Source organism: Pyxicephalus adspersus, chromosome 4 (assembly GCF_032062135.1).
Source record: "Pyxicephalus adspersus chromosome 4, UCB_Pads_2.0, whole genome shotgun sequence".
NCBI lineage: Eukaryota > Metazoa > Chordata > Amphibia > Anura > Pyxicephalidae > Pyxicephalus > Pyxicephalus adspersus.
Window position 1 is genome coordinate 81066755 of NC_092861.1, and position 24526 is coordinate 81091280.

At 37.8% G+C, this 24526-nt stretch overlaps 1 long non-coding RNA gene across 1 annotated transcript in view; it reads left to right on the forward strand.

Moving 5' to 3' along the window:
• The window catches only part of LOC140330076 (uncharacterized), a 30448-nt gene extending 12209 nt beyond the window's left edge, over positions 1 to 18239 (forward strand). The window contains exons 2-3 of the long non-coding RNA XR_011920606.1: positions 16509 to 16633; positions 17968 to 18239. This is a non-coding gene — a long non-coding RNA (uncharacterized lncRNA). The remainder of the gene's footprint in view (positions 1 to 16508; positions 16634 to 17967) is intronic.
• Positions 18240 to 24526: the final 6287 nt, after the last annotated feature.

Here is a 24526-nt window from a genome sequence, read left to right on the forward strand (position 1 = left end):
CAAGTGAAAACATTTTTTTTGTTGAGCTGTGTAATCACTGCACTGCACTGACCTTTTGTAACAATCTAAAGTTGCTGCAGTTAGAAATCTCACAGGCAAAACACACCTTTCCATTTTATTTATTAAAACCCCTATTAACTAATTAACCCCAAATTAACCCTAATCACTCCATTTATCTATTCCCTCCTGCTTATGCCCTTAGCTATTATTTTTTTTTGCCAATTTCCATGATTATTTTCTATGATCTTTTTTATTGTTTTTTTAATAACAACAACAGAGAAAGAAAATGTGAAAAATTAAAAAACGAAAAACCAACCTTTTTTTTTAATTTGCAAATAACTGTCTGTCCTTTGTACTAGGGACATAATTTTGGTTGCATCTTAAAAAGAACAAATTATAGAATACATTGTGTGCTTTTTGTTAACAATAAAACTACTTTATCTTAAAACTAACACTGGTAAAAATAGAAAAAAAATTACATTTTACATAGACATCATTTCGTCCATAAAAAAAAAAAATAATTGTTACAAAAGAAAATTGCCATCAGAAAGCCTAGTTTGATGTATATGTTACTTATTGTTATCCTGAAAGGGAACTTTAGTTTGACGTATATGTTACTTATTGTTATCCTGAAAGGGAACTATAGTTTGACGTATATGTTACTTATTGTTATCCTGAAAGGGAACTATAGTTGATATGTAATCAAGCAGGATTTTTATTGCACAATGGACGGTGATGTAAACCCGTTACCACCACTTTAGTAATATATAACTAAAATAAATATTTTATCCCAAGGGAGCAGAAACTGCAGAAATCAATGTAGAGAGCATATTATGTGTTTTTTTAAGCAAGTCAAGTGACCTTTCTTCATGTCCTCTGCTTTTTTTTTTTTTGTAGATTAGAATTAGTGTGTGCATGCTGTTTTTTTGTCTTGGAATATGACTAGAAGGCTTTCTTGGGGAGCCACTGTCAAATCAAACAAGTCTACAAGGCATTCAGAAGAATAGCATTATCTCACATAAAAATAAATAAAGTCTTGTGCATCAATAGAAATAAGAATGCTCACAGACAGGTGGCAATACAGAAGAAAGCGAATTGGGTGCCAAAGCATATTTACGTTATTACACATGCAAAGAAACACAAGTAGTGTTAAAGTACTGATAAACTGTTAAAATGACAAACATGGTATGTAGAACAGTGGTTGCCAACCTTTTGGACCTCATGGACCACTAAATCTACGGAATCTGAACTGCGCATGCGCGGGGAGCCGTGTGTCACTCAAAGGGGAAGAAACGTCATGATGCCAGAACCCACCCACTCTCCCACTGCAGGCTCAGTCCAGAGACACAACTCGCCCACCACCCCCTGCAAAGGGAGAATGGGCGGGTTGTGTCCATACGGGGGACATTTTCTCGCAGACCACTGGTTGCCGACTGCTGATGTAGAATACATTGTTGTTGAGGCTATCTTATCACAGAAGGCTTCTAAAGATATAAGGGCAAAAACAATTCACCTTGCCAAAGTAAAAGCGGAATTACAGTCTGGCAAAAAATACAATAAAAAAGTGTTGCCTATTCTTCCCACCCTTATAGTTATCCTACGTACCTTTGTCCCAATGTAATGTCATCCCTGTAAAAAAAACTCAATTCCTCTCTTATATTAAAAGGCCATACTAATGGAACAGTCATCTTTCTATAGGGCAATGGTACAAAAACACCTATTATGTCATGTGTGACAATGTTGCTTAGACAAGTACAACCATTTTTCCTGTGAAAATCACATTGAGTATTTGTAGCAGGTCCTCTTAAGTGTGTTTAGCCTTTCAACATAAGGCAGTCTCACACCCCAAAGGCCTTGGTAAACATCCGAACAGCATGCAAGGGCAATAAATTAGCAAGAACTGCTGCAGGCATCAATGAATAAAGACACAGTTACTTAAGGCTGGGTTATAGGTCAGTTTAATAGCTGACCTTTTTGGACCTGTATACTCCATTAAGCTTAATGGCTATGGTTAATTTGTCCTAATACAGGCTTGGCTGCACTTCTGAGTAGTCTGTGCCGAAAATAAAGCAACCTCTGTTTTATAATCCAATTGGCACCATTCTAGACTACAGGATGAATGGACATTCAGCTAAGGAACAAGTTGTAAGAAGAATTCTTAACAAGAAATAGAGTAATTGATTCATTCTCATGTTCACAAGACACCATTGAGAAAGTAATAATTAAATAATTGACATCTGTGGTGTACATTTCACAGCAGTGATTGCAGGAAAATACATGAGAACAACATTATTTAGATGGGAAATCTCAAAAACATTAGCAGAATTTTTATTATTGTTTTTTTTTAAAGACAGACATCAAAAAGTGCACACAAGGCCCTAGCTATGTATGTTACCAAATGTCTTCTGTGTCTCTCCAGTTCTGAGAAAACACTAAATAAAGGCCTTATTCCTTTCCTTTTCTCCATTAATATTATTATTATTATTATTATTATTATTATTATTATTATTAATAATAATAAACAGGATTTATATAGCGCCAACATATTACGCAGCGCTGTACATTAAATAGGGATTGCAAATGACAGACTAATACAGACAGTGATACAGAAGGAGAGAACCCTGCCCCGAAGAGCTTACAATCTAGTAGGTGGGGGAATTTCACACACAATAGGATGGGAGATTTGTAGTGGTGGGAAATAGTGGTGGTTTCAAAAGACAGAAGAAGATGGGTAGGCAAGTTTGAAAAAATCGGTTTTGAGCGCTCTTTTAAATGAGCAGAAAGTAGGAGCAAGCCGAATAGGACGAGGAAGACCATTCCAGAGAGTCGGGGCAGCTCTAGAGAAGGCTTGTATTCGTGCGTGTGATGAGGTTATGAGTGAGGAAGTCATTACTAGGTCATTGGAGAAGCAGAGAGAGCGGCAGGGGGAGTATTTTTTTACCAAGTCAGAAATGTAAGTGGTACAATATCTGTGTAGGGATTTGAAGGCAAAGCACAGGAGCTTAAATTTGATTCTAAGGTGAAATGGAAGCCAATGGAGAGAACTACAAAGAGATGCAGCAGAAGAGGAGCGGAGGGAAGGATGGATGAGTCTGGCTGCAGCATTCATGATAGATTGTAGAGGGGAGAGTCGGGTTAGTGGAATACCAGCGAGAAGGATGTTACAGTAGTCCAGACGAGAGATGATAAGAGCATGTACAAGGAGTTTGGTGGTCTCAGGGGACAGGTAGGGGCAGATTTTGGAGATGTTGCGTAGGTGAAAGTGACAGGACCTGGAAATGTTCTGAATATGGGGGGTAAATGAGAGAGCCGAGTCAAAGGTGACACCAAGACAACGTGCCTGAGGGGAGGGCCGAATAACAGTGTTGTTAACAGTTAGATATATGTCAGGGGGAGATTTGGAATTTGAGGGGGGGGGTGATGATGAGTTCTGTTTTATCCAGGTTGAGTTTCAGGAATCGGTCAGACATCCATGATGAGATGGCTGACAGGCAGCATGAGACCTTATCCAGGACTGAGGAAGACAGGTCAGGGGTGGACAGATAAATTTAAGTGTCATCAGCATACAGAATGGTACTGAAAGCCAAAGGAGGATATGAGACTACCGAGAGAGGAGGTGTACAGAGAAAGGAGAACCGGTCCAAGGACTGACCCTTGGGGAACACCAACAGGGAGGAGAGTGGGTGAGGAGGAGTTACCATTGAAACAAACCTGAAAGGAGCGGTCAATAAGAGAGGAAGCAAACCAAGAGAGAGCAGTGTCACAGATACCAATGGAGCGCATGATTTGTATTAGAAGGGGGTGATCAACAGTGTCAAAAGCAGAGGAAAGATCAAGGAGAAGGAGCAGAGAAAATTTGCCTTGAGACTTAGCTCTGAGGAGGTCATTGGCCACTTTAGTAAGGGCTGTTGTAGTGGAGTGGGCAGCTCTAAAACCAGACTGGAAGGGGTCAAGATGAGAGTTGGTGCTCAGGTAATGGGTGAGTCTTTTGTAGACAAGGCGTTCAAGAAGTTTGGAGACATATGGGAGAAGGGCGATAGGACGGTAGTTGGAGGGTAGGGAGGGGTCCAGTGAGGGTTTCTTTAGGATAGGGAGAATTATGGCATGTTTAAAAGCTGGGGGGTATTTACCAGTAGAAAGAGAGAGGTTGAATAGTTCAGTTAAGGCAGAGTCAGGGTGGAGTAATGGGCACGGAGTAGATCAGAGGGAATTGGGTCAAGTGGACATGTAGTAGACGGAGATGATGAGAGAAGAGTTAAGACTTCATCTACAGTAACCGGGCTGAGGGAGGCCAGTGATGATTTACAGGTGGAAGGGGTGGGTATGGTTGGAGTGGCTCAGTGGGCAGAGACATCATGTCTGATTTTGTCTATTTTATCTCTAAAGTATGTTGTGGGGGGAGCAGGTGTGGGGTCTAGGAGGGAGTTAATTGTAGAGAAGAGGTTGCGTGGGTTGGAGGCTTGAGAGGAAATGACTGCGGAGAAATAATTTTGTTTGGTGACAGTGAGCTCTGTGTTAAAGCTTTGAAGCTTGGCTTTGTAGTCTATGAAGTCAGCGCTGAGGACAGATTTCCTCCACTTGCGCTCAGCTGCACGAACAGACTTTTGTAGCTGTTTGGTGTGGTTGTTGAGCCAGGGTCGGGGGTTGGCAGGGCGGGGGTAGCGGAAGGTGGCAGGAGCAACATTATCCAAAGCCAGGGAAAGAGAGTGGTTTAACATGGTTGCAGCTTCATCTGGGGAGGTGATTTTGGAGAGGGAGGGGGTTAGGGATGCAAGGCAGTTTGAGAAAAGGTTGTGGTCAAGGTTACGGATATCTCTCTGCCATTGACCAAGTCTGGAATGTGGCAAGGGAGGGCAAGGGTTTGATAGGTTGAAAGTGATAAGGTTATGATCAGAGAGGGGAAATGGTGAGTTGTCAAGGAGGGTGAGGTTGCAGAGTTTAGAAAATACCAGGTCTAAAGTGTGTCCGGCTATGTGTGTGGGGCCATTGATGTGCTGTGTGAGTCCAAATGAGGAGGTAATGGAGAGCAGTTTGGCTGAGGAGGGAAGGTTGGGCTCATCCATTGCAACATTAAAATCACCAAGGATTATGGTGGGCAGGTCATGGGAAAGAATGTGTGGGAGCCAGGATGCAAAGTTATCCACAAATTGTGATACTGGGCCAGTGGGGCGGTAGACAACAGCAACAATAAGGGGTAAGGGGCTAAAGAGTCGGACAGAGTGGACTTCAAATGAAGTTAAAATGAGAGAGGGTGGGGTAGAAAGAACTCTGTATGTACAGTTAGGTGAGAGAAAGAGACCCACACCACCCCCTACTTTGTTGCCAGGTCTGGGGGTATGTGTAAAGTGCAGGCCCCCATAGGAGAGAGCAGTAGCAGAGGCAGAGTCAGAGGAGGAAAGCCAAGTTTCAGTGAGAGCCAGAAAGTTCACAGACTTAGAAAGGAGAAGGTTGTGTATGGAGGTTAATTTGTTGCCAACAGATCTGACATTCCATAGACTGCCAGAGAGAGGGGGTAAGGACTTATGGGTAGGGTGAATGGGGATGAGGTTAGGAGAAGGGAGTGTCTTGCTGGGAGTATTATGGAAGGGGGAGGCTGTGGGGGGGACTAGGGTTGGGTGAGATGTCACCAGAGAGTATCAGTAAAGTAAAAAGGCGCAGGAGTACAGAGAAATCAGGAGAGTGAAGTAGCAGGGAGACAATGAGTTCTCAGACTGGGGATTGCAGGGAGTAGTGCCAACAAAGAGAGCAGGATGAATAATACATTTTTACAGATAATTGGGAACCATATGCGTACAATAAACAATGTGGCAAACCGAAGTCCAAGAGAAGCAGTCCAATAATATGGGTTCATATGGAGGCTTGTAAACTTGTTCCAGGAGTGCAGGATGATGATTCAGTCAAAGAGATGGTTTGATGAAATACCAGTTTAGAATGGTAGCAGCAGCAGAGAATATGTTGGAGTCCAGGTGGATAAATCAGTCCAAAGGCAGGAGGTAGAAGTAGTAGAGTAAAATAGTATGTCCAAAACTGTTCCAATTCCTGTGTCAATTCTCTGGATTAATTCCCATTGCACTTATATTTTGGGCACTTGAGATTTGGGCACGTGACTAGGGTCCCAAGGTGACCTTGCCTGTTGTTTAAATAGAAGTGCTTTGGGTTCTGATTATGGATGGACCCAAATAGGAGCCTTTCAATGGTTAATAATGACAGTCAGGAAAAGAATAGGAATCACAACAAATGTACTTATGGAATCTTTTTGGGCCTTCATTTAATGTAAGCAGCAGACTAATATTAAAAACATTGGACATCCTTTTGCTGAAGGAGGGAGACTAAAGAATTTTACATGCATTTTATCAGGAGAACAAAAAAAGTTAATTTACTTAATTTGGGAATCAAAGGAGCCAAAATGCTTGGTCTTGTCAAACCATGCATGGGGCAACTGCAGTGGACTATACAAGGAAATAAAGTGGGAAACTGGATTTATAGAGAGGGGTTGGATGGAGTAATGCTGAGGATTTGTTAAATGTTTTATGAGGCTGGGTAGAAGAAGCCAACTGACAACCAGGAAAGAATCAAGGAAAGGAAACAGATGAGAACTAAAGATGAGCACTTATACGTAAAAAATATATCCTAAAATGTATGCAAACACCACTTTTTCACATAGGGGTGAATCACCACTCACCAATGTCACTGGGATTAAAAATGAAGGAGAATACAAAATTGAGTTGTCACCAGGACAGGAATAGAGGAGAAATGATTAAGGTGTTTACTTTAGGAAGATTCCTTTTTTCTTTATGTGGTGTCTCGGTGTCTTCTGTCTTGGGAAAGAAAATAAAGGAAGATCTCCCCAATAGGCAAAGGGAACCAGAACACAATGACAGTGGTATTAAAGTCTCCCCTATGCTATGATTAAATCAGTTTTGCTTGTTTAAGATTTGTGCTCCCATGGAATATTTGTGCAGGTTTGCTTCTTCTTACTTCTTTGCTTCTTCTTACTCTAAAAATATGTTTTTAACACTGAAAGCTGAAAATGAATCTGCTTATATTTTGTCTTCCCTGGTACCCCTCTATCTTGTCAATTTTTATGTTTGCAATAAAGGAAAATACTACTGCATGTATGAAAAATAATACCTTTTGTTTCCAAGGCATACCCTATTCAGTCTCTAAAAAATCATCAAAGCATCCTGTGCTTTTTTTAATGAAATGCAGGAAGATCATGGCTGTTTGGAGAGATCTCCATGCCAGTAATGCTAGGTAGGAAAGAGTTATGCTAATTATCCCCCTATCCCCGTCACAGAAAAAAGGTTAGCTCTGCATGATTTGCTGCAGTTTCTATTGCATATTGTGGAAAATCAGATTAAGCATTTTCAACACAGGAGAGGAGACTATACAACTGCACAAGATTTAAGGAAAGGTGGGCTCAACTTTAAACTTTGCTCAATGTTTACAGCTTAAACTGAATATGCTCTGCACCCCTTTATTTTAAAAGTGCTAAAGACTTATTGTTATTAGCTGTGCTAATGTCATTCTGAATGGCACCCCAGCCCACCTTACCACCAGACTTACAGCATATAGTAAGGCGCTCATGTGAATTGTAATTCTCTGCATCCTTTTTTTTTAGTACATTTGACACATTAAGCAGCAAATCAAACGCAGGAGCTGTCCGAACGCAACATACATTTCTGCACAGCATAAAACGTGCCTTAATGTTAAGCAGCTGTTAGAATGGGGCCAAAGCTACTTTTAGGTGGAACGATACATACATACGAAATAAATGTGAGGAGGAAGGTCTTTCATTGCAGAAGGGACATGTGATGTCCATTTTTCCATGAAATAAACCTACCTCCTTGTTCACAGTCTTTCCTACTATGTATACCGGGCTGTGTACTATGCTAGGTATCCTCCCTGGATGCCAGGAATTGAAATGGAATTGAAGTGCGCGGGAGTTGAATCTTTCTGGCCTGATCAATCAAGTTTGTCAAAGATTCGGAACTGGGAAAAATGGCGGGTAAAGGTGTCAGCATGACGGCATCCATGATAGAGTAATGACAGGTGACTGTAATTTAAAAAAATGTGATCAAGCGGGTAAGTTTATTTTATTGCAGAATGGGCATCACCTGTTACTTCTGCAATAAGGACCCTACCTGGTCCCAAGTCATTCTGGCCTGGTCAATCAAGGTGGCTGATGATCCAGAACCTAGAAGAGGACAAGATAAAGATGTCAGTGAAGATGCCAGGAGAGGTAAGTTTAGGTCATTTGAACAGGCAGATTAATTTGTTTTATTGCGATCTGTCCTTTCTGCAATAAAGGACCTGTCTGCTCATAATGTTTTTAATTTTAGGCTTAGATCCACTTTAAGATTAAACTCCAGTGATTAAAGGGTAAAATTTCTGGGATCCCAGTACAAGACTCCTTTCATGCATTGCAATAATTTCATTAAATAATATTGCAGCTAAATACATTTATTTTTCTGCATTGAATGTCAGGACTTTGCTATGATTTTTCACTTTGAACAGAAAACTGAAAATGGTAATTGTTACATCTATCTGATATCATTCATTAAAAAATGAATGAGCAGAATTTTATTAACATATTTGTCTATCTTCAAACAAATAATAATACAGTGAACACAACATTACAAAACCACTTTCTGTTTCCTAAGCTCTTGGGAATCAGAAAGACCTTTGGATTGTAATAGAGAATTCTCAGACCCAGAGCATCCTCTGCTGGTATCCTAGCAACCAAGTGGATCGCCTGTAGGTGGTGCTAAAACGCTGCAGCTTCACTTCAGTATTGCCCTAAAGGATTTCCAATGCTCTGTGCTTCTATTAAGAAACTAATTGCTAGTGACTTGGCAAATGAAACAAGAAACCAAATCACAATACTGTTCATAATTTAAACATGGCTTTATCTCATCACAGTTATGGAGAATTCCTAGAAGTTACATTTCTGGCCTCCTAATGTATTTGGTTTTCTCTTTCGAATTATATCCAGTGATGTACAGAAGTGTCTAATTCTTTATTGATTATAATAATATATAATATAATAATATATAAATATATTTATATTGATAACATTTCCCCACCATTCTTAATTACATCACTTACAAAGAATTACATAATGATATTATTTATTATTTTAAACATTAGGATACAACAGCATAGGCAGAAGTTCAATAATCAAACAGCTTAAAGGTCCAAGAAAACAATAGCATAACTGGTTTTCCTAAAAGGCAAAGTAGAAATCTAAATCAAAACCTAGGTATGCCAATACTGCACCTACTAATCTAATATTAAGATTGCTGGTGGGACTGTGAAAGCCTGATCAAGGCAAAAGTATAGTGCATTATTTATCACAACTGTAGAAAAAATCAATAGCTGCGCTGCAGATTAAAGGGGCTCCCCCAACAAAATGAATATTTCAGTATTTAGTAGATGCTGGAAAGTTAATGCACGTGACATTTTCCTACATCTAACAGGGACTCTATAGATGCAGCTTTGTTTTATTTTCTGGATCTATATAACTGATATAAATATTCTTTTATTATTGTGTATTTTTATAGCACCAATATTATGCAATAGTTTATCAATCTATTGTCATGTCAAAAAATTGTGTATCCCCTCATAGGAATGTAGTATTTCCCCTACTTTTGTTGGTTTACTTGTTTGATATACCTCTGAATGTGTTTTTTCTTTCTATGCTAGTGCTGGGGTACTGCTGAGGCTCTTGTACTTACTGTTAATACTGTTGGGAAAATGCACGTTAGGGCAAGATCCACGTAAATGACATCTTGATGGTCACAGAACTACAAGCTTAATTGTTGCATTTGCATGGCAGTATTTTAGGTGGTATTTTACCCCTAAAGAAAGATGGGGTGGGGGGTTATTCTGATATGTTTGCTATGGTTGTTTTATGTAGCTCATTTTTGTGCATGGGTCTTAATAGCTGAGATTGATCTAACAGTAAATATATATCCTTATTATTGGGACTTTATGATTACATTTTTGATGAAGGTAATATTTGAATATCAATAAAATGCTTTGTCCCTTTTATTTACTGCCAATTGAAAATTTAACATGATAACCATGATAACCTGTGCTCAAAAAAATATGCAAAAAAAAGCTTGTTCAAAAATAGCTTGAGGGTTATGCGTAAACTTTAATTCCAATTGTTTATCAGATGCTGCTGATATCTGAAAAAATCCTTGTGCACCTAAAGTGTACCCTCAGAATAATATTTTTTAAGTCAGGAACTCCTTCCTTCCAAACTCCAGAACAGATAAGTGTGTCCTTCAAGTTAAAGTTATACAATTAAAGAATTTTTAAATTTATGGTTTTAATAAAAATCAGTGAATAATTTGCCTGAGTCTAAATAAACAGTAAAATGACCTTGTGTTCCATTGTCTATATTTCAGAATGCATGAATTATCTAACTTATAATATCTTAGTTTCACACCCAAATATACAGCTTTAACAAAGATTATTACAGGGATTGAACTGGCTGCTTTAAATCCACATATGTTTTCAGTTTCAGGACCAGTCTGTGATTTGGCAAGATAATACTTTTGGAAAGGATTTTATTTCCCTTTTTTCATGGCACAAGAATGTAATAGGAAAAAAATATCTATAGGACTAGAAAACTGTGATATATATCGTCCTGCCAAACTATTAAAATCATATGTTTTAAAGAGTGCTTAATCCAAAATCCATATAATTCTTGGAATCACCCACACTGTTACAAAACTAATAAAACTTATACCCAATGGTGTGATGTTATGGTGCTTAGCTAAAGGTTATCAATCATTGCAAATGTGGCAACTCTTTTTAGGATTATATGCTGCATCACTTTATTCTTTCTGAAGAAGTGATTTGAGTGATATCACTTTATGGCTACAGTAGGTGTGTTTTGTGTGAACCGAAAAAGTTAATGCTAAACTCCAAGCAGGTTAAATAGATAAGGAGATATTTTGCCTACCAAAGGATTAGTAGTTTGATCTATCATGTGTAGATTCACACAGCCCTACACAGCACAATTTGTGGGCTTATTTTTCTATCCTGCAATATAGCCTGGTCATCTCCCTGCCCCTAGCCTTGGAGTGGTAGGAAGGCTGATGGTGTAATTTATCTCCTGCCACCTTCTGGAAATGTGTTTTCAGCACATGTGCATGCAGCAAACCTGATTGGTTCTTCGTGCTGTCTCTCCCTCTGCTAGACTCTGCTGTCTCCCTCTGCCAGTTCTGCTTCACCAAAAATTACAGGAGTCTAGTGCAAGGTCAAATCCAGGTACTGGTTGCTTTTTAAATACAGTTAATGATTATTAGCAATTTATAACTGGTTCCATTGAATTTTTAAAAATATAACTGAAATTCAGATTTGAAACAAGTTTTTTTGCTAATTGGGCATCTGCATAGTGGATCCCCATTTATTAGTAGTATTGTAAGCATCTTATAAGCTTTTGTCGTTGCTGCATATCAGTTTCATGGCAATGATTTTGAACTTGGGTTTTCTTGAGGTGCAGTTCAGAAATTAATAATGGGTAACAATTACAAAAGAATACTGACAAAACTGACACAAATTCCTTAATATAATTCGGCTTTGTGTGTAATTTATGGAACAGACTTTTTTGAGTCTGGAGTACAGTGACCTAGAGATCAGAGAGCAGCTTTATGTCAGCCTTCCTTTTTCTTTGCTTTCACTACCTATGTTCAGTATAATCTACTGAGCACATAATTTTGCAGAAATATGCTGTGGACAAGCTTGTTAAGTATGTCAGCCTGGTATGGATAAACAGGACGTTTGATCTGTGTATGTGTAAAATGCCTCTAATATAGCAAAATACTTGGCCAATATCCCATCCATAGCTCTCTGTGGCTTGTCTACCTGAATTGAGAACTAGAACTTTATTATGTTTTATCATTGAGATAGTGTGGGCTTGAGTATACATATAACCTATTTTCTAGCATAGTACATACAAAAACTAATCCAAAAAAATAAATACTTAGCTAATTATTTTTACCCAAAAATACAGGTGATCTATTTTGACTAACCTAGGGCAAAGATAAAAGACAGAAAAAAGAAAGTAGGGGTTTTATGGCACACAACAAATTTATATTTTTATTTTCTTCAAAAACAGTATAATATTAAACAAAAAGGTGCAAGTTACAATTACAGACCTTAACTCTCATTAATTCATGGGGTTACAGGGTCTTACTTCTAAATAGAGGTCTCCTAAAAAGTGACATATAGACATATTTGTCAAGCAAGACCAACAGTTACAAATTATGCAGGGTCTTACTTCTAAATAGAGGTCTTCCATAGGTAACATATAAACATTTTGGTCAAGCAAAACTAATGGTTACAAATCAAGATTGTATACAGTTCAAACAGTATAGTGGTCTTAATTCCCAACGTGTTTCGCCCTTTAGGTTTCCTCAGGGGATATTAGAAAACCAATAAGTGCTGTCAAGTAAGGTAGACTGAGTTGGGTAAATGGAACTTCACAGTGTAATAAAACACTGAGGAATCTGTCACGTAAAATAAGTCAGTTTGACTCAAAAGAGCTCACAGAGCATGAAACGCTCTCCATTGCCAGATTAAAATCCCTTCCTAAAATTAAAGTGTCCTCCCAAAACTCATCCACCATGTCCAGGAAGGAGTTCAGGAAAGAGACCTGATTAGCATTTGGTAGATATGTGATTGTGACTAGAGTGAAGGCGTGCTTAGTGCCTTTTCTCATCAGAAATCTACCTTCCAGGTCAGAGCATATTGCAAGAAGTTGCCATGGTAATTAGCTATTTTTAGCTATCAGGATACTAACAACTTGTATAATACATATCTGGGGTACATTCCGGCTGTTGAGTCTACGGACCCTGTGGACTCTGTCCAGCTCAATCTCAGTAGAAGGTGAGCAGTCCAGAACTTGGTTTGGAATGGTGCAGACAATATCCTTCAGGTCCGCATTGCCTGTTGCTTCTGGTATAAAAGCCGAATATTATTCGTGCAGCTGTGATATTCCAAATCATAGGTTTGCAAAATCAATGATGAAAGGTGATGGCATATAACCAAGTGCGATTGCTCTAACGCTTTCAGGAGGGTTTCATGTTGCGAAAGTGAGGTTTCCAATTCTGAGACTTTTTCATCTGTAAAAGTGAGAGGCTGTTGAAGTTGTTCCATGTCACACCAGAAGGAGTTTTTAATTTGGGTGGCTAAAACTTCCATATCTCCCTTGTTTGTAAGAGCTGCCAGGATAGTGCAGAGCTCAGAGGGTAGCTGGCTGCCTGACTGAGAGCAGGGAGGTGGAGGAGAAGAGGAGCCACCCTAAAAAATCTGTGGTGTGGCCCAGGAGAGGATCTGGGGCTGCAGGGGGAAGTCAGAAAACACTGTGTGGACTCCACACTATGAGGACACAGCAGCTGAATCCTGGAATGACGCCCACCTGTGCGGTGGATGTAGCTGTATAGCTGACCCGGAAGTAACACATAAGTCCCAATTTCAATGCAGGCGTGGGTTTCCGAGTGTTCTTTGATTGTGGCATGTGCAAATCACCATAATACATGCCCTGATTGCTGTGTTTGCCTGTCTGTAAGACTCTGTTGGGGGGGGAGATGGGCCTGCTCACTCCACCATTGGAAGGCCACGTCCCCTGTGTTTTCTACTTTTGAGTTGGTTATGACAGGTCACTTGCTACTAAATGATCTTTTTTGCATTAATGTTGGCCACTAGTAGATGGTGCAGTATCCTAATGTAGAGCGTGTAACAAACTCATGTCTCTTTGTTACACATTTTACATTAAGACACAACACCATCTATACTTGTGATCAAAACTATTTTCTAACAGCATTTTGAGGGCAAATAATATTGGTTTACATGTGTTTTCAAGTGAGAGAGAAAGCTAAATTTAATATGTGGAGCAGTAGGTATTATTTATTCCTCTCATCAAAATACTAATAAATTTACAAAATGTTATGTTTTAATCGCATATCTGATTATTTAAGCTCCAGTAATGACATTACTACAGTATGTTTGCAATAGAGTCAGAATGTGGATGGTAGCAATGATGCTGTACATAGCTTCCTGAAAACAAGAAGTTGTGGCAACACCCATATGTATTTCCAAGCTTCCATAAATAAAAGAACTGAAGTGCAATCAATAAAGAGGATATGGCAGAGTCACATTAGATTATATTGGATGTTCATTAGCCAGAAATTAATGAAAGATCTATCTGATTCCCTTCAGGTTTAATAATAATTGTAAAAGGATGACTGGCATCTAAGATATTTGAAAAGAGCCTGTACAACTATGCAAGTTGGATGGTAAAGGTGCGTACACACTTCCAATTTTTATCGTTCCAATCGAACGACGAACGATCGATTGGGCAAAAAATCGTTGGTAAAAAAGTAACCAACGACGCCGACGAACGAGGAAAGTCGCTGGAAACGAACGACCGGACCGACGGATCGGATTGGACGACGATCGTTGAACACCGTTCGTGTGTACGGTCGTTCGTTGATCGTCCATGTTCAGAGCATGCGTGATGAACGAACGTCCGTTCACTTTCCTGTCGTGCACATAGTTCCTCTGTCGCTCAAACGATCGTATCTATTGTGTGTACAATATCTATGAACGATCGTGTCGTTAACTCTATGTGCAGGATCGGTGCTATACGATCGTTCATATATATCGTGCATGAACGTTCGTCGTTCGTTTTCCAACGATAATAATTGGAAGTGTGTATGTAGCTTAAGACTGGATGGACGGTAAATTCATCTTTAGTGAATCTGATACTTAGTTTGGTTTTGCATATTCCTGGGGGTATTTAATATTATTGTTTGGATACAAATGTGGATAAAAAAGAGCTCATGTGACTAGCAGCATTCATTGACATCCTGAAAAAGCCCAGGTAGAAGACAGTCAGTAGGACCTTGTGAGATATTGGACTGAATAGTCTTTAATTACATTTTAATGGGACAAAGTGAAGATCCAAGTTAAAGATCCAAATTAAAGAGCAGCAAAACAGGATAGGGCTGGAATTCCACTTTATGATTTATAATGCAAATACATGCTACACATTTTTATGAAATGCAGATTTTTAATACTCTACAGTTGACATTCGAAAATCCTGTCACCGATAATCTGTTCACTTCAGTTTCACGGAATGAATTTCAGATCGCATACTCAATACAGGGACTGCAGTACACTGTTTGGCCACCAATGTTTGGACGCTGTTCTGCAGAAACACTTGCTTGCTAAACTAAATACACATTGAGACGTCCCTGCTACCTGCTCCCTGGAACTGTGCCAGATGTCCACGGTGCTGCAAGAGGAAGGCTGCTCTGTGTGTAAAGTAAGTATAAAAAAGATATAAAAATCTAGCGCACCTCAGGTCCCGAGATTGGCGGATTTTTGAACGTCAACTGTAGTAAACTTTTTTTTTCATTTATTAAAGTCTGTATGAGTAAGAACTACTGCCAAGTTTTCAGTTCTTCCTAGCACTCGTGTGTGGAGATCCGTGTATTTTGGGCATCACCAAAACAGAAAGTCACAGACAGCAAAAAAAACATTGTTACCACTTCCTTACTTTAAAATTTATTTTGCTTTTGCCTGTGTTAATGTTCTAGTGGATTTCTATCCTTTGCTATCCTGACAAGAAGTGAGGAGATATCTCACCAATACAAGTAGACATCCATTATATCCAAAACAAAATAAAATATTTTTATTGGAGTTTAAGGCAAAACCTTCAGTACAATATCAGTGCATAAAATTTTAGTATCCAATTTCTAACCTTTTTAAATATTCTGGTCACTTATAATTAGCTCTGTGCAGATAGTGCTGGCTTTGTAAAAATGTACAATGTTCTTTTCATACAGTAAAAGTATTCAACTTTCTTTTTTCATACATTCCACTTTAATAACTACTGATCTTTAACCAAGCAGAAAGGAATGGGAAATATCTGTAAGTTAAATTATGCATTCTTCTTGAAAGATATGGTGGTAAAACCTCAACAGCATCAAGGAAACATCCAGTGTTGAAAGTTGTTCAGGGATGTTAGTCTTGAAAACTGAAGCTTGTGTGTGGGAGGACAGAGGCAGGAAGAGTAATTGAGTGAGTAATAATGACAGAATGTTTGGGGTCATGACTGAGGACAGTAATACACTGGGATATGTATAGGCAAGTACTGTATCAAAACACAGTTATAGTTTCTAGGACGAGCTATGTGTTATTTGTCCACTCAAAATAATTCCCTACAAAACAGATGCATTACAACATTTCTAGACCCCTTTGCACTCTGAAAACAAAAGTTTTCAGAGTACTGTGTCTCTGTAAATGATAGGTTTGTGATTTAATAGGGACGACAAACCTATTGCTCTATACCACAGCTAAATTGTGATTTGTGTCAGTCATCCCAAGGCGGAACTTTCAGTGAAAAAAAACACTTTGCTTTGCTGTTGATCCCTCTTCATGCTGAGTCCAGTCGGTCCTGCTTCATCCCGGCTTCTCTTTTTTTACAGCGCAAACGGGACAGCGGTTGCAGCCATCTTCTTTTTTCATCTTCTGGCTTCCTCTTATATCACCAAATCTCACTCTGCACAGAAAGTCTCACTGTTTAACGAATCTCCCATAACCATGGCTTAAGGTAACATTTTCCTTTTGCTAGTAGTCAATTAGAGAGGGTAGGAGTTTGGCATGTGTTGGGATGTTACGATTGTCCTGAAGTTTATCTTTAGGCAACCGGGAGACCCAGTGACTTGGGTGAAGGTAATAAAGATGTATTAAAGTACAAAAATAACTGTGCCTTTATACCCACATCACAACACCACAACACTTTTTCACTCACAGTTAAAGTCTTTGCCCACTGGCTTTCCTGTCACTCTTTCACCTCTCATGCAGCCTGGAACCCACTCTGGGTCCCTTCTCCTGCCTGGAACAGATCTTGGCTCCCTTCATAGATTAGAACAGTCTTCCTCTCAGCCTGGAACCCTCTGGCTGCCTTCTCAGCCTGGAACTCTCTGGCTGCCTTCTCAGCTTAGAGCCCTCTGGCTGCCTTCTCAGCCTGAAACCCTCTGGCTGCCTCTTCAGCCTTGAACCCCCTGGCAACCTTCTCAGCCTGGAACCCTCTGGCTGCCTTCTCAGCCTGGAACCCTCTGGTTGCCCTTCAGCCTCTGACTGATCACCTCTCCCTCTTGCACCTCAGTGCGGGTGCATATAACCCAAACTTTGATTTGGGTTGGGCCAGGGAACCCACCCTTTCACTCCTTTGGCCGGCTCCAGGGCCCTATAGCCCCTGGTTTCTTCCTAAAAACCTATACAAACATAATCATACTCCCTTTCCCTGGAGCCTCTACAACATTATCTCTACATTTCTTGACATTTTAGGGACACTCCATAAATATATACAATGTTTTCACATTACCTATAACAAAAAACAAATAAATTATTACATATTACTGTGTGATTTATCAAAGCTCTCCTAGGGGAGACTGGAGGAGATAGACTATCATGGGAGAACCCATGATCCAGCAAACCTAGAACGGATTTCTTAAAAACACTTGCTATTATTTGGCAAATGTTTTCAATTCTAGACTAGATCTATTCATGATATATGTGGTGGGACGTATTTAGTACAACTTAAATGCTTGATGTTTAAATGGAGATAGAAGCTGGGTAGCCTTTGCTATATTGTGCAAAATCTTGACATTTGCAAACGTTTATTGGATCGTTCCCCCAACGCAAAAAAAAAAAATACAGCCACACACAAAAAAAAAAAAAAAAAAGAGCCACACACCACCCGTGAGTGCAAAGTGACCTAAATATGCCAATACAGAATAATAAAATATGTGTTTTTCAACTGAATAAAGTTCATATACAGTATACCCTGGTTTATATGCTGTAAATCTGACTCCATTTATCTGAAGATGGATGTCTTGTACTGATAGTGTTTAAGAATGTAAAATGTCCTCTCTTTTGCAGAATACAGCTAAACGATCTGAGGCACCTACAAATAGTTGGGATGAAAAGAATAATAAAATCTTTATTACCCAATTACCAGACAGCAAGCCAGAAATACGGAAAGATAAATGGATACTTCTAAGATCACTCACAGTGTTCATGTCTGAGGAAAACGTGTGCATAATATGAATGCCACACATTTTATCAAGTGACTTTCTTTGTGATATTATATAATGTGCACAAATGATGTACATAAAATCTCCTGAAGAGCATATCCAGACATTAAAGGCGCACTTCCAGTAAAAAGCACAATACCACTTTAACTGAAATAGAAATGCTCACAAACAGGGTCTTTTAACCCCCCCCCCCCCCCCACCCAATCAGAGGATGAATCTGCAGAAAATACATTTTCAAGGCAACCATTTTTCCATTTTTAATGCAAAAGAGCAGAGAAGTTACAACTTTCCAAGTAATCGATTATTTGGATAACATGGCATGTATTTGTAATAGTCTCTTCACGGGGCAGAAACTTAATATTTGTTATACTCAAGAGATATTTGTTTTACACTTTTTTAGGTAGATTTGGTCTTTAAAGCAAACCTTCATCTCCAATGAAAAGTTTGTTCACACTGTCCTCTTCCCAAATCACCTACTATATGTGGGTGGGTAAAGTACCTGTAATTGGTAAAGTAAGAATAATGCTTGCTTAGCCCCTGGATTCCATCTATTGCAAAGACAGGATGTAATTAGCCTGTTGGGTAAAAACCTATGGAAAGCAATAGAAATGTTATGAAAAGACGCTATTGCATCTGGTTAAAAAATATTCTTGTGAGATTTTGCCTACTCTCGGTTCCACATGACTCTACACAGAAGGACAATGATGCCAACCAAAGCAGTTTAGGGGCTAAACAATCCAGCAACCAAGGTTACAATCAAGATTGCCTATACATATGTATATATTAAGATTGCCTATACATATGTATATATATATATATAACTGGATATATAGTAAGTTTGTGATATATAAAATAAATGTCTGTACTTTGAGGGTAATACATATAATATATATTAAGATACACGGAGTAAAATCATGATAATATAACATCATATAGCAGTCAAACAATAATACTAACCTCTAAAAATAAATAAAATCATTCTATATCACTCAGAATAATATATATATATCAAATGTGCATATATTTTAGTATATTAGAGCAGTGTATATGATGTCTATATGTATACATTATGGCAAAAAACCTTCTGGTATTTAACTGTCTCTAATTGTGATGGCATGAGGCCTATAAAAATTGATGCAGAACTGACATCCTTTTTCTGTACCAAACTGGTGCTACCCAGTTACTATATTTATTATTTATTAATTATACTCCTTTATATTGCAGAATCAACTATTTAACTTTTTGGTACAGATACAGTTAAATGTATTGGTCATATGCTCTTGATTAGTGGGGTACTTCTTTTGATGATGTAATTTCCATGGAATATCCATGGTCTACTTTATACTTAGAAAAATATGGGTGTGAGAGTTCTACAAGACGAGGACTGCCTTTGATTCACACTAGAAAGGATTAATACAATTTAAGACATTTTAGGTTGCTAAAATATTATTAAAGATACATCATTTGACAAGTCTGTTTTTTGGCATAGAGAGCCATTTGAAGCAATCCTCACCAACCAGTCAAGAGGGCTGGCTTACACCCTGGATCAGACACATTTTGGCAAAGGAGGTGCCAGAGAACCTAATTAGGATCAAGCTGTACTGGGACCAGTCCTTTTTTCACAACTGTAAAGTTATTACGACTTGGCGTTCTTCTTGCCAAGGCTCCATCAGAAAAGCGACTCTGAATATTTTTGTGGGTCTCAACTAAAAATGATAGCACAGTCTTTTGATGAGTTGGGAATTCCAGTGAGCCTCAAGGGGACCTTTGCCAATGGGAGTCTCCTGCATTCAACTACATCTACTTGTCTGTAAGTCACTCTAAAATAGACTTGACACTCTAAAGTCACTCTAAAACAGACAAGACACTGACTTGTAGTGCTGTTGTTGGTTATCACTGCTGCCCTACAGTTTTATTCATGGTTTGAAAACCTACAAGGAACAGAAAATAAATGGTAGACAAATTGAAGCACACCTAGCAATATTGATTGAATATATTAATATGAATTGCAATAGCAGATTTTTCGTTAATTGAAGTCATTATTATATTTATATAGTTCCAGCACATAATGCAGCACTAACTTAATCATCTTGTCACTAACTGCCCCTTACACTCTAACTTTTCTAATATAGTGGTTTGTCCAATTATTGGTGGGAAGCTAATTAACCTATGTCTTTTGATGTGGGATTCTATGTATTTCCATATTAGTATAAGATAAATAGTAGGATTTTTAAGATATCTGCTGTTTTTTCTTTCCAGACATAATGCATTCATGTCCTTTTAAATTGCTGCATACATTCTGTGGTCTGCATTCACTGGAAATGTTACTTTTCTAACCTCAAACTGAGTCAAATCACCAACCAGCACAGGAAGTAATGACGTGAGCAGTTCAATGTTTAACATAACACAAGGAATGTAAAACTGTCCCACTAGGCAAAAAATGGAAATATCTAAGACTGTTAAATGGTGTGCAGTAATGTTAAACGTTTTCTTTTACCACTCACTTATAGTGCTGGATATATTTTGTATTCAACAGTATCTTGGTTATAGTTATACAAGCATTTATATAGTAATTATTCTTAGTACTGAATGTTTTCTTTTCTAACAGTGGTAAATGCACATTCTTAACCTTTTTTGAAGCTTGTTAAAGACTTTATATTGGCCTTTAATGAAAGACATCATGGTGACTTTATGTTCAGTAGTGGACTTGCAAAACCGAGTGTAAATTTACCTATGAATTTCATAAAATAAATTCAGAAAGCATTACAATATACACGGTCCATATGTTATGATACATTTTATTTGCTATATAGAGCAAATAAATGATGATGTAGCACTTTATTGGAATTTGTTTCAATTATGAGAAATTATTTTGTTATGGGACTCCAATATATAAGAGATTATGTGGCTTTTCTCATCACAGTAACACCCAATGATGTGTGTAATACAAAACCTCAAAAATATTAATGCAAACCACATCATGAATATGAAATCTTAGACAACAAAATGTTTGTTTATAATATAATATATTTATGTTTTCTTTTCCACTTGTACAATCCTTTTATTTTCTTCCTATATTAGAAGGTAAAGGTCCCATAATACATTTGGTAATCTATATTTCTTTAAAGATAGATCATCTTTCAGATTTCTCATCACCAAACAACAATGATTAAAATTAAATAAAACACCAACAGTGTAATGTAATAATATATAAATTCAATATATGTATCTACTCATCAACACTAAATATAAATTGTAAAATTAACTGGCTCACGGGGTATGAATATGATGAGAAGTGCTACACAACCATATTTATATATTACTGTTGCCTTGATTTTTGCACTGTGGGAGATTTGCAGTGTTTTTTACCCAATGCTTGCCTTTTTGGAGCACTTCCAAACATTGGAACAAATTGCAAGATTCAAAAAGTTGCCAGAAGATAACAGCTGTTTTGCAGAGGAGACATGCAAAGTGAAAAGACCTACTCGTTTATATATATATATATATATATATATATATTGCCAAATAGGTGTGACTACACTCATCTTCAGTGTTATTTAAAAAGCATTACAAAATTTAGATTTTGCATAAAAATAATATTTAAGTTATAAATAAATACTTACAATGAGAAAATAATTTGGGCTGTCAATAAAATTGCCTCTTTCAAATGTTAATTCTTTGTTAAAATTCTCTTTAACAAAATATTTTCTGAATTGTTTCCATAAACAACATGTTATATAACAAACTAATAATTCTCACACCAGGGATCATTTGTATCAAATCTAAATGCGGGCATAATTCATATTTGAACGATTCAAGGCAGCTCTATAATAAGGTTTCATACTACAGTAACCATGGAGACATGAATACACTGTAATTCTTTGATTTTAGACACACTGTAGGAGGGAAAAACAATCTGTTCTTAGACTAATTGAGATGACTGTTACTGTATATGCTTTAAGCTAGACCATACAATAAAAGAACAGATTGGCTGGTTGCTGCATTAGTAATGCAGGTCGCATAATCTCTCTTCATTGCAGTCTGTCAGCAGAATTAAATGATTAGGAAAACAATACAATACAATTTAGATGCCTGAAAGAATTGAAAGGACAACTATTGGTTAACTTAATTTTACGTATCTATGGAAAAGTGAAACTGTCATTTCTGAGGCCCTGGTGGGAGATAGTGATGACCTTAAACAAAATGCAGACAGGATTTTTTTTTAAGACAGTGTATTTAATTTTATTAAAATACTTTTGCTATTTTAAGGTCTGTTACACTGATTTCAGACATACAAAGTACATATATTTACAAGAGCATTGTGCTTGTTTATGGGAAATTATTTTTCTCATATGAGCAACCCAATGATGCTTTGTGAACATTTTTCCAGGAGGTCAATCAAGTGCAAAAAAGAGGGAGAGAGGCGAAACTCTGTAATCTAATATGTCTGATTCTTTAAGCTACCTGTTACTATAGAGTGGTTTACATTTATGGTAATGTTCCTTTATAGTTTGAAGCAATAGCTATGGTGGACTGTAGGCTATGTACACATGTGCAGTAATTATTGTTATTAAACAAAGTGGCAGAGGTCATTACTTAAGTTACTAAACACAGATACTTGAGATACTAAACATATAAATACCTCAGAATAGTATTTTTTAATTTAGCATGGCAGATGCACAAGTAAATGATGTATTTTTAATTGGCCAGATAATATATTCCAGTAAAATATTCCTTGAGCCAGTCAGATAAGCATTTCTAGAAAACCTTGTACAGATGCCATCAGACACTAACAAAAGTGAGAGATTTGCTATACACAGCTTACTATCCAGCAAAGCTTTTTCCCTGCCTAAGGTTTAAGGATTTGGCAGGGCAATAGGATTTCCCTCTGGGGTCATTAAAGATTTTGAATAAAAGCAATAATAAAAAAGGTAGAAATGAACACAAGTTGTCTCCCTTTTACAAGACAGATGAAGCACAGGCTGGCCTTTGGTTGGATTTATTGAAAATTATGCACATCATTCTTATTGGTTCCCATAGCAAATTGTTACTATTATAGGTAACCTATAATTAGTACTATTAAACAACTTAATGTGAACACTGATTCATAAAATGATAGTGGTACAGTTGACATAGTATTGCAATGGGTGACAAAGCATTATAAAGAATACATTTACATATTAGGTAGTCCCCGGGTTTCATACGAGATGGGGACTGTTAGTTTGTTCTTAAATTTAATTTGTATGTAAGTTGGAACAGATACATTATTTAAATAAATGCAATTAGGACAGATGGTTGTCTCAACATATTATTAGGCAGCATGGTGTCAGTGTCAGGCCTTTAATTTGAATGTACATATCTTTATAATTTTTCCAAGAAATTTACATTTTCACAGTAATGTCTTTATTTAGTTTTAACCTATGCCTAAATGTCTTGTATTACTTCACTTTAAAATGGATGCATTTTCATGTGTTTATATATTTTCTAAGGTGGGGCATTACTAAGAGAATTTACACTGTCCGTTACACAACCTATCGAACTCAAGAACTAAATAACCAATCTTAGCCAGGCAAGACAGCCATGCTTTACTTAGGTATTTACATGCTCCGGTCTGCCTCTGCAGTGGGTCCATTTAGAGTTGTATTAGGCCATTTTCAAGACTGGAAACATTCAGGGAACAGTTGAATATAAGATTAGGGGGGCTAGCACTAAAAAAACTGCAAATGTAGGAGCAAATGCTGGACCAGGTAGCAACTGTCCTACGTAGCTAAAACAAAAACAGGTGGGGGTCATTTAGAACAGAAAGGTTAGGTAAGGTGGATAGGTGGATTTTGAATGAAAGTAAACATATCTTTTAATGAGTAACTAGCCGTCATGCACATTAAAAATAAATAAAATCCACACAATATGTGCCTTAAAATGATCCAGAATCTTCAGTCAAGCTCGGTCTTTTTATCTTTAGTAATGTATTAATTTTTTTTTGTAATTTCAGTGGATCCTAAAGCCATTAGCATGTTTAGGCTCTTCTTCCTGCAGCTGCCCCCAGACAATGGAGGCAGTGAATTTCAAACATGCCTACTATGAACACTAACATGACCAGTGACAATGAAAGTTACATGGGGACAGCCTTGCAGATTTAGGGTATTTGGAGCTTGCACTTGTGAAAGTTGATAGAACCTGGTTTGATGTAAGCTAACAGACTGCACATTGTGTATCCCACAACCAAAAACATGCCAAATCTGGTATAGACATATTCTTTTTGAAGAAAGAAAAAGAAGTAAAAAGACAATGCCCCTGATTCATCATTGAAATCCGCGATCGCTGGAAGCGCGATAATACGCGCGACCCGCGATCGCGGATTACCGCGGTCCGGGACTCGAGTGCGCGCGTCCACTCGCATCCTG